At 43.5% G+C, this 11,502-nt stretch overlaps 1 pseudogene; it reads left to right on the top strand.

Moving 5' to 3' along the window:
- The first annotated feature begins 309 nt into the window (after nt 1-309).
- Nucleotides 310-781, top strand: LOC100951853 (annotated as a pseudogene).
- Nucleotides 782-11,502: the final 10,721 nt, after the last annotated feature.

The following is an 11,502-nucleotide window of genomic DNA, read 5'->3' as shown; positions in this document are numbered from 1 at the left end:
TGATCTTCCTTGGATTTATAGCTTGCCGAACTTCTTTCTGGGCTCAGCTCCCTGTCTTTGACTTCATAGATTCTGATTCCAACCAGTTTTTCTTCCTTTGTTCAGGAGCCTCTGACCAGGGTTGCTACCAGTCGGCCATCTTCCCAGAATCCCTCATGAGAACTTTTCTAAGGAGAAAAAGAAAAGATAGGAAATTGCAGGTTGGTACAAACCATCTTAGAGCAGTAGAGGGGAGGCGATGGTAAGATTGTCTTCTTGGTTCATTGTATGAATTAGAAAATAAATATCGATTTCGTCTCAGCCACCGACATGCCATCCAGACTGAGGAAGACCCAGAATCTTCTGTGCCATGTGAGCCACAGCCACGGCCTTATTGGCAAGCACAGGAAGCACCCAGGAGGCCAAGGTAATGCTGGTGACATGCATCATCACAGGATCAATTTTGACAAGTATCACCCAGGTTACTTTGGGGAAGTTGGTATGAGACATTACCATTTAAAGAGGAACCAGAGTTATTGCCCAACTGTCAACCTTGATAAATTGTGGACATTGGTCAGTGAGCAGACACGGGTAAATGCTGCCAAAAACAAGACAGGAGTTGCTCCCATCATTGATGTAGTACGATTGGGCTACTACAAAGTTCTGGGGAAGGGAAAACTCCCAAAGCAGCCAGTCATTGTGAAGGCCAATTTCTTCAGCAGAAGAGCTGAAGAGCAGATTAAGGGTGTTGGAGGGGCTTGTGTCCTGGTGGCTTGAAGCCACATGGAGGGGAGGGTCATCAAATTCTGGGTGGTCTGAAAAATCTTGTGGTCTGAAAAAAAAAGAAAGAAATGAAAAGAAATGTCCTGACTTATTGAAGTATTTGGAGAATGGGTCTTTCCTTAGACCCTTGCTCTGGAAACCCTGTCCCGTAGAGCCCAGCCTTCTTTTAAATCTTGAGATGTCCAGCCCCAGCTCTGAGGGGGTAAGTAGCAGGGTGTGAGTACAGCAGGCAGATCTACCATGGAAATGAGGGCTGCTTCTCTCACCATTTTCCTGTGAATCCAGGTTCTGGGGACTGCCAAGGCCAGTGGGCAAGGGGGACTTCTCAGCACTCACCTTCTTGCCTCTTGGGCCTCCCCAGTGTCCCTGGAGCCTCCTCAGAGAAATAGAGAGCAGCAAGCCTCAGCCTGGAACTGTTCAAAGAACCTCCCCAGCCTCATGCTCCTCTCGTGTAGACTGAGGACAATAATCCTTCACTTATTTACCAAGTGCCAAAGTCCTGCTCTGTGCTGGGTACTGTCCCAGGTGCTGGGGAGAGCAGGGAGGTATGCAGACAAAGCCACTGTCCTCCTGGAACTGAGAGTCTACTGAGGGACGGATGAAGAATTAACAATTTTGCAAGCACCTCCTCTACTATCGCACTGGTACTGGTGTGAAGCAAAGCAAAGCAAGGCACGGAGTGATCAGGAAGAGTGACCGTAGCAGTCATAGACAAGAGAGGTAGAGTGACTTCTGTGAAACACCAGAGCAGGAGATTGAGAGGAGGAAAACAGGAAAGAGAGGAGTTTATAAATAGCCAGAAGGACATCATTCCTGGAAGAGGAAACAGTACAAGCAAATGCCCTGTGGCAGGCTGTGTGTGCTATGCTGGGGAGTCAGCCAGAGAGGCCAGAGAAGGTACCGTGGCCTGTGTGATGGGAGAACTCACAGGGGCAGGGGACACCCAGACACAGGGACTTGTGGGCAGGAATAAACTCTGAAGGGGAACATTTAGCAAAAGAAAGGATGTGGAGGGAAGAGGGAAGGTAACACTCACAATTTCAACCAGACACAGGTTCAAGCCACAGCTTCTGTATTTAATAGCCATGTGACCTCAGAAAACATCCTAACCTTTCTGAGTCTCTGATTCCCCATCCCTGAGAGGAGTCATCACAAAGCTTCCACAGCTCAGCTCCATCTGTGTGACCTGCCTTCTCTGAGCGTCATTTTCCTCCTCCTTTCTTTCCTTCTCATCAAAGAGTGATAATAATGCTTCCATGTGCAGTGAGGACCTTATGTTCATAGCATAATGCATGTTAAGCTCTCTCTGAGCAGTGTTACTGTGGTGATTATTTCCTGTGTATTTGTGCTGTCATCAATGAATATTTGTCTCCTAGACTCTAGGCTCCAAAGGACAGAGAACTAGCCTTTGTCACTCCTCCCCGGATTGTCCCCAGCACTAGCCCAAATCCTGGCATGTGGTTGGTATTCAGGAAGTAGTTGGTGCTCATTAGAGGTAGGCTAAATACAAAGTGAATAAATGAATAGACACATGGAGAGATTCAATGTTTTTTGAGATAGTGAGCACCCCATTCCAGGAAAAATGCAAGAAAGGATAAGTGCAAAGGTTGGTTTCATTTATTCATTCGCTGGTTGGCTGCCCACAATGTACCAGTTCCCAGGAATGCACTGGAGTCACAACAATGGGGAAATCAGCAAAGCCCTTGCTTACATTTCAGTGGTACAAAAAGGGACAGGAAACAGATAATGAGTTGGGGTGAGAAGTGCTAAGAGGAAAAGGAGGGACGGCCAGGAGCTTCCTGGAAGAAGGAAGGCAGACTCTGTGTCATCTCGGAAGGGAGGAAATGAAGAGGTGCTTGAATGATTCTCCTCAAGAAGATTCTCTTCTTGGTTAGGTGCAGAGAAAGATGACAAATCAGGAAGATCCTCCAGGGAGCTCTCCTGGATCAACTGAAAAATAAGAGTTAGTCAGGTTGCATTTCATGAGGAGATTTTGCCTGGAGCTGTGGCTCGGGGTGTGCTGTGAGGTGGTGGGGGTGCTGGTTGCTGTGCGTGAACTGAGTGGCAGGGCAGAGGTTTGACACACTAGGCAAGTCTTACACGAACTGCTGGAGGCCGGGAGCTACTGCTGAGAACTGTGGAGGTCTGGGACGTGAGAAAGCCTCTTTGCAGTTCTCAGAAATGCTTTGAGTGGATAGCCTGAAAGAGTAGGTGCACTCAAACACTATATAGCATCACAAAATCCCAAAACTACAGATGTTGGCATGGATGCCAAGAGAAGGGAACACTTCTGCACTGCAGGTGGGAATGCAAGCTAATATGGCATTTTGGAAAGAAGTTTGGATAATACTCAAGGAACTAAAAGTAGATCTACCATTCGATCCTGCAATTCCTCTACTAGGTATATACCCAAATGATGAAAAATTATTTTACAACAAAGACATTTTCACCAGAATGTTTATCACAGCCAAATTCATAATAGCCAAGACATGGAAACAGCCCAAGTGCCCATTGACCCATGAATGAATTAACAAATTGTGGTATATGTACTCCATAGAATACCATGCAGCCATAGAAAAGATGGACACTTCACATCTTTTATGTTTACCTGGATGGAGCTGGAACATATTCTTTTTTTTGTTTGTTTGGTTTTTTTGTTTGTTTGTTTGTTTGTTTTTTGGAACATATTCTTCTTGGTAAAGTATGCCAAGAATGGAAAATAAAGTATCCAATGTGCTCAATACCTCTATGAAATCAATATATAATCACCTACACATTCATATGAATGGTAAAACATAACTATAGTACAGAAAGTAGAAGGGAAGAGGCAAGAGATTGGAGGGGAGGGGGGACATGGGAGGAGGGAGGGTATATGGGGGGACCTCATCTAATGTGCATGATACAATGGTACATTTTAAAACTATCAGTAAATGAGTATAATTGTGATGCATGTGTTACTTAGTTCAATGTAAGCATTTCACATTGTATATCAAAGCAGTACCCTGAACCCCATAAATGCATCAATATACAAAGTTATGATTTAGTAAAAAATAATAATAGGGAAAAAAGTTGACTTATTTCAGCTGCTTTGTTCAAAATAAGTTTTAATTAAAGAATACAAAATAAGTCTGTCAATAAAATGGAAAGTTAAAAAAAAGACTCAGGGTTAAGGGATGGAAAACAGTATTTGAAGCAAAGGGAAATTAGAAGAAAAGAGGGGTTTCAGTCTTATTCTCAGATACAAGCAGAGTCAAACAACTATAGTGAAGAACTATAGTTAAGAAAGACAAAGATGGACACTTCATACTGTCAAAGGAACAACACAACAAGAAGACATCTCAATACTAAACATTTCCGTGCCTAACTTAAATGCTCCCAGATTTATGAAACACACCTTGAGGGGTCTGAGCAGTATGATATCCCATAATGCCGTAATAGTCAGGGACTTCAACACCTCTCTGATAGAACTGGACAGATCCTCTAAACTGATACTAAACAAGGATCCAAAGGACTTAAATGTGACCCTAGATCAAATGGGATTAATAGATATATACAGAACATACCATCCCAAAGTAAAAGAATATCCTTTTTTCTCATCATCTCATAGCACATACTCCAAAATAGATCACATCCTAGGATTCAAATCAAACCTCAGCAAAATTAAAGGAATAGATTATACCTTGTCTCAGACCACAAGGCTATAAAGCTGATGCTCAACTCCAATAAAAATGTTCAATCCCACACAAAGTCTTGGAAACTAAACAACCTTATGCTGAATGATAGTTTGGTTCAGGAAGAGAGAGATAAAAGGGGAAATTGTTAATTTCCTCAAAAATAACAACAATGAAGACACAAGTTACCCAAACCTGTGGGATACAGCAAAAGTAGTTCTGGGAGGAAAAATTATTGTGCTGGATGCCTACATTTGAAAAACAAAAAGTGAGTGCATCAGCACATGTACAAACCACCTTATGGAACTAGATAAAGAAGAAAAATCTAACCCTAAACTGAGGAGAACAAAAGAAATAGCCAAAATTAAATCAGAGTTTAATGAAATTGAAAACAAAAGAATTCACAAAATTAATGAAACAAATAGTTGTTTTTTTGAAAAAGTAAATAAAATAGATAAACCTTTGGCCAGACTAACTAGCAACAGAAAAGTAAAATCTCTAAAACCTTCAATCAGAAATGATAAAGGGGAAATAACAACAGATGCCAAAGAGATACAAGGTATTATCTTTGAATACTACAAGAAACTCTATGCCCAGAAATTTGGCAATATGGAGGAAATGGGTCACTACTTGGAATCACACTCTCTCCCTAGACTTAATCAAGAAGAAATAGACCTCCTGAACAGATCAATTTCAAGCACTGAGATCAAAGAAACAATAAAATATCTACCAACAAAAAAATGCCCTGGTCCAGATGGCTTCATACCACAAGTCTATCAAACTTGCAAAGAAGAGCTTATACCCATACTGCAGAAACTATTCCAAAAAATTGAGAAGGAAGGAATCTTCCCCAACATGTTCTATGAAGCAAACATCAACCTAATTCCAAAACCAGGAAAAGACCCAATTGAAAAAGAAGAACAATTCAGATCAATTTCACTAATGAATAGAGATGCAAAAATTCTCAATAAAATACTTGCCAATAGACTACAGCTTATCATTACAGAAGTCATACATCATGATTAAGTAGGTATCATCCCAGGGATTCAAGGCTGGTTTAACATATGCAAGTCCATAAACATAATCCACCATATCAACAGAAGCAAAAACAAAGACCATATGATCATCTCAATAGATGCAGAAAAAGCATTTGATAAAATTCAATATCCTTTTCTAGTTAGAATTCTGAAGAATATAAGCATAGGTGGCACATTTCTTAAACTGATCAAAGCCATCTATCACAAACCCACAACTAATACTATATTGAATAGAGTAAAACTCTAGAGTAAAACTTTTCCACTCAGAACTGGAACAAGACAAGGTTGTCCTCTATCACCACCACTACTTAACATAGAAGTAGTTAGAAGTTCAGACAAGAGAAGGTAATAAAGGGCATCCAAATGGGGGGCAGAGGAAGTTAAACTCTCCCTCTTTGCCAAGGATATGATCTTATACTTAGAGAACCCTAAAGACTCAACCCGAAGAGGCCTGGAAGTGATCAAAAAATACAGTACTGTCTTAGGATATAAAATCAATGTCCACAAATCATTAGCCTTTGTATATGCCAATAACAGAAAAGATGAGAAGTTAATTAAGGACACAATTCCCTTCTCAGTAGCTTCAAAGAAAATGAAATACCTAGGAATATACCTAACCAAAGGGGTGAAGGAACTCTATAAAGAAAACAATGAAATCCTAAGAAAGAAAATAGCAGAAATTATTAATAAATGGAAGAACAGGGCAGCGCCTGTGGCTCAGTGGGTGGGGCACCAGTCCCATGTACCAAGGGTGGCAGGTTCAAATGTGGCCCTGGCCAAACTGCAACAGAAAAAATAGCTGAGTGTTGTGGCGGGCACCTGTAGTCCCAGCTACTCGGGAGGCTGAGGCAAGAGAATCACCTAAGCCCAGGAGTTGGAGGTTGCTGTGAGCTGTGATGCCACAGCACTCTACCAAAGGCAATAAAGTGAGACTTTGTCTCTAAAAAAATAAATAAATAAATAAATGGAAGAACACACCTTGCTCATGGCTGGGAAGAATCAACATTATGAAAATGTTTATATTTCCCAAAGCAATGTACAGATTTAATGCAATCACCATTAAAATACCAAGATCATACTTTCAAGATTTGGAAAAAATAATTCTTCATTTTGTATGGAACCAGAAAAACAAATCCATATAGCAAAGACAATTCTTAGTAATAAAACAAGGCCAGGGGCATTAGCCTACCAGACTTTAGGCTGTACTACAAGGCCATAGTGATCGAAACAGCATGGTATTGGTATAAAAATAGAGACATAGACATCTGGAATTGAATAGAACACCATGAGATGAAACCAACATCTTACAGTCACCTGATCTTCAATAAACCAAACAAGAGCACTCACTGGGGGAAAGAATCTCTATTCCATAAATGGTGCTGGGAGAACTGGATAACCACATATATAAGACTGAAACTGGACCTGCACCTTTCTCTACTCACAAAAGTTGATTCAAGTTGGATAAAATATCTAAATCTAAGGCATGAATCCATAAAAATCTTTGAAAAAAGTGTGGGGAAAACACTTGAAGCGATCAGCCTGGGGAAAGACTTTATGAAGAAGACTTGCATAGCAATTGCAACAACAACAAAAATAAACAAAATGAACTTAATTAAACTGAGAAGTTTCTGTATAGCTAAGGAGACAACAACCAAAGCAAATAGACAACCTACACAATGGGAAAGCATATTTGCATATTATGAATCAGACAAAAGCTTGATAACTAGAATCTACAGAGAACTCAAATTAAGCAACAAAAAAAGAGCCAATGATCCTTTATATCAATGGGCAAGTGAGATGAAGAGAATCTTCTCTAAAGAAGACAGATAAATGGCTAACAAGCATATGAAAAATGCCCATTGTCCTTAATTATCAGAGAAATGCAAATCAAAACTACCCTGAGATATCATCCAACCCCAGTGAGAATGGCCCACATCATAAGACTCAAAGCTTCAGGTTCTGGCATGGTTGTGGAGACAAGGGAACATATTACAGTGCTGGTGGGACTGCAAACTAATACAACCATGGAGGAAGTATGAAGAATTCTCCAAGAACTCAAACTAGATCTCCCATTTGATCCTGCAATCCCATTACTGGGCATCTACCCAGAAGAAAAAAATATCATTTTATCAAAAGGACACTTGCACTAGACTGTTTATTGCAGCTCAATTTACGATTGCCAAATTGTAGAAACAATCTAAATGCCCACCAATCCAGGAATGGATTAATAGGCTGTGGTATATGTATACCGTGGAATGCTATTCAGCCACTAAAAAGGATGGAGACTTTACATAGTTTGTATTAATTTGGATGGAGTTAAAATACATTCTTCTTAAAGTATCACAAGACTGGAGAAGCAAGAATCCAATGTACTCAATTCTGATATGAGGATAATCAATGCTAGTACATGGTAGGGAGAGGGAGAATGGGGGAGGGGAGAGAGGAAAAAAGGGAAGAGGGTTTGGGACCACAGTGTGTAATGGGGGTGGGATATCATTATTAAAGGGACCTTACACAGCAAACGCAAGCAGTGTAGCCTGGCTCATTGTACCCTCAATGATTCCCCAACAAAAAAATAAAAATAAAATTATCTTTTCTGGGACGAAGATTCAAGGTGGGGATTCTAGAATCCCTTCCAGCTACAAGATGCTTTCCTTCCTTGAGGTCTTTGGAGGGAACTGGGGAGGGGTCTCCTCTCTGTGAATTTGTGAAGCAAAAGGTTAAAGTTGGGCCAGGCGGTTCCGAGCCTGGGACTTCCTAAGGCCCAGCTGCAGATATGTCAGCCCTGAACAGGCCGCAGTGCCCGCTGATGTCCTGCCAAGAGTGCCTCCTTGTAAAGCTGGGATCCAAGAGGAAGGGGGGCATCCTATTTTATGAAGATGTGTTTATTAGCTGAGAGGTTGCTCTTGCCTGTTCCCAGGACTCTGGTGCCCCAGCCCTGCTGACCAGGTCAAACCACGCAGTACATGGGGACAGGTCAGCTACATAATTTGTGGACCCCAGTACAAAATGAGATACAAGGCTCCTACGCAACGGAGTGGGACAAGCTCATATATGCTTTCCCCTTCTTTGTTGTCTCCCTTACCCTGCCTTGGGATTTTCACTTGCTACTTACTGTTACACTCCCTTTGCATTCTCAGGGACATTTGAGGGAGGTGCAGGTCCTCACAGGTGCCTTGGGGTCCCAAACAGTGACTCAGCAGGAGAGCACATGGCTCTTACTCCTAGCTCCCCTTTGCCTCAGCTGACAAATCTGACTAGAGTGGGGAAGTCAAGTCAGCCTTCTCCGTCCTTCCTCCCACTGCCTTAAGCCATGGTAGAGAGGTGGCTCCCCAGAGCACTGCAATCTCTGTGCTAAGTAAGATGTGCCAGGTACTAAGATCTGGAGTGGGTCACCGACTTCCCCTGGACCATTTGCCCACAAACATGTGTCACTGTCGATCAGGACAAGGATAGCCACTGCTCACCATGCTTCAGCTGGAGAGGGCAGAGCACCCAGGCCTCCATTAGGAGGCAGATAGCGGCAGCCACCAGATAGGATGAGGAGTGGGAAGCTGGGCATGGTGGTGTGTGTCACCAGGGACTGGGAGCAGGCAGACAGAACTGTCCCAGGGGTGCATCAGAGGCAGGTCCATGTCCCCAGCACACTGTCTCAAGTGTCACTTACAATATATATATTCAAAAAGAGTATTACTAAGAACTTCAGGGTGGCCCCTGCAGCACCTTCTCTGTGCTGTAGGCAAACCTCCATGAAGCCAGTACAGCACGGGAGAATGAAACAGAACGGGCCCTGCAGCTCACAGGCGGGGGCTGGGGTTTCATTCAGGGAAAGTATTTCAGAGACCCCATTCAATCCTGGTGAGCTTGGCCAGGTCATGCTGGACCCACCTGGCTTTGGAGGGATGCCAGTGCAGGCTCATGCTCCCATACAGAAATAAGGACCCAGGCATCTTTAAAATTCCACCCAGGGGAGCAGAGTTTACACAGGAAAATGAAGTACCTTCAGATTTTAGATCCTCAGAAACCAACACTTCCTGACCCTCTCCAGGGCCTCTCTCAGCAGGACAAGAGACATGTGTCTCCAGGTGCTCCACACTCCGGAACATTTCTTGTGGCCCATCCAAGCCACCTACTTGTCCTGTCCCTCCTTACATGGTCCTGCTGGCGGGATGCAGGCACAGGTTTAAGCATTCTCTTGAAACCGGTGCATCTGGGGTCTGCTGGATGAATGACTGAGGCTGTGCTCTCATTTGGCTGAGCCCCTCCTCCACCTTTGGAAAGCCGCAGAGTCCTCTCATCTGCAAAGTGGGCACAGTGAGAATTTGCCCCTGTGTTTTTCAACCTTTTTAAATCTAACCCTTAGTCAAACTTTCACAGCACACTTAAATTATGTTGACCAAAATGATAAATAAATAAATAAAATAAGAGTACAGAAAAGAATATACTTACTGTGCTTTGAACTCCTTTCAGAAATAATTTAAGTAATGATCTTTAAAGTTTTCCCCAGCCCACCTAAGATCCTCTCACGCACCCCAGTGTGCCACAGCATACAAGTTGAAAGTCACTGCTCTAGATGATCAGAGGAGACAAGGTATGTGAATTCAATTTAAAAGCAGAAATGCCCTTTACCAAGACAAACCAGGCCAGTGTCTTTTGCAGGCTTAAGGACAGGCACAGCATGCACATCATTGTACCCATTCTCTGACTGGGGGAACTTTGCCTTTGTTAGTCCCTTGGCCTGCATTTGCCTGGACTTCCTTTATTCTACTTAAATGTCCCCTCCTCAGGGAACCCCCTCCATCACTGTCTTGCCCCTGTTGTGCACTACCTGGCTCAGCAACGTCATTTTCCTGACCACTCTGAGTGTCATCAGTGACCACCACGCTGAGCCTGGGCTGCTGCCGACAGGGACTTTCCACCTGGGACAGGGCTCAGTGCCTGGCGCAGATGCTTTCACAGGAAAGTCAGATAAATGAACTGGTGTTCCAGGACTGGTGCAGCCTGCTTTATACCTTTTAACATAAAAAATTGTAGTGATCATGTCAAAATAAAATAAGAGAAAAGAGAATAAGGGGAAAAGAGGGGCAAGAAGAAGCTGTCTCTGAGGTCCTGGTGTCCATCCCCTGCTTTCCCCTACCCCTGCCTGCTTGGGGTGCTCCAGCCCCAACTCCCCATCCATAAAATAAGAAGAGTTTATTGGGCAGGTGTCCACTTGCCTGGCCTTGGACACCTGCCCAATGACTTTGAAGTCATCTCTGCAAAGAGCACGTTAGGAGTAAGGCTGATGGTGGCAGCTCCTTGTGTCCCTGCATGAAGTCCAGGGTCCCCTAGGACTCACCCAGAAAGTGCTTGGTGACCTTAGGGTCTTCACTTGATGTCTGTGGTCCACAGAGAACCAGTCTATGAAGGGAAATAAAGGCAATGCACTCCTTTAGAGGTCATGGTGAGGATGAAGGGAGGCTCCCCTGCAAGGCAGCTGACAGACTCTGACCAGAGTCATTGTGGGTGGGAAGTGCCTGACACCCCCAACACACACCCAGGGCTGTGCTATGCTGGCATAAAAATCTACCACCGACAGCCTGGGAGAAGAGAGGAGATTGTCAGAATTAAAATGCAATAAAATCCTGGGTTCTAGGGGCAGAAGTCGAGGTCAGGGGCTCTCTGAGACCTATGCTCTGCCTCTGTTAACTAACACCCAGGAAGCAGAATTGAGATGATTATCCAGTTTATGGAGTGGGGAGTGTGTTCCTCTCCAGGTACCTCACTCCTTCTCCCCAGGTGCCTATCCTGCACTGGCACAGTCCTGAGAGTAAGTATGGTCTTAAATCTGTTCTGTGGACAACTTGCTGGCCTTCCTTGGTTGGAATCAGGTCTAGTTGAGATCTTGGAAAAGATCCTTCAAATCTCTATGTAGCAGTGTGCTCATAAGTGCAATGGGATAATGATGCCACCTGTGCCCCCAGCTCTCATGAGGAGAAAATGGCACTGTGCAGATGGAGCATTTGACACAGGTCTCTTTCTTTTTTTTTTTT

Source organism: Otolemur garnettii, unplaced genomic scaffold (genome assembly GCF_000181295.1).
Source record: "Otolemur garnettii isolate 467f Iridium unplaced genomic scaffold, OtoGar3 scaffold00728, whole genome shotgun sequence".
NCBI lineage: Eukaryota > Metazoa > Chordata > Mammalia > Primates > Galagidae > Otolemur > Otolemur garnettii.
This window is presented reverse-complemented; position numbering and strand designations above follow the sequence as displayed.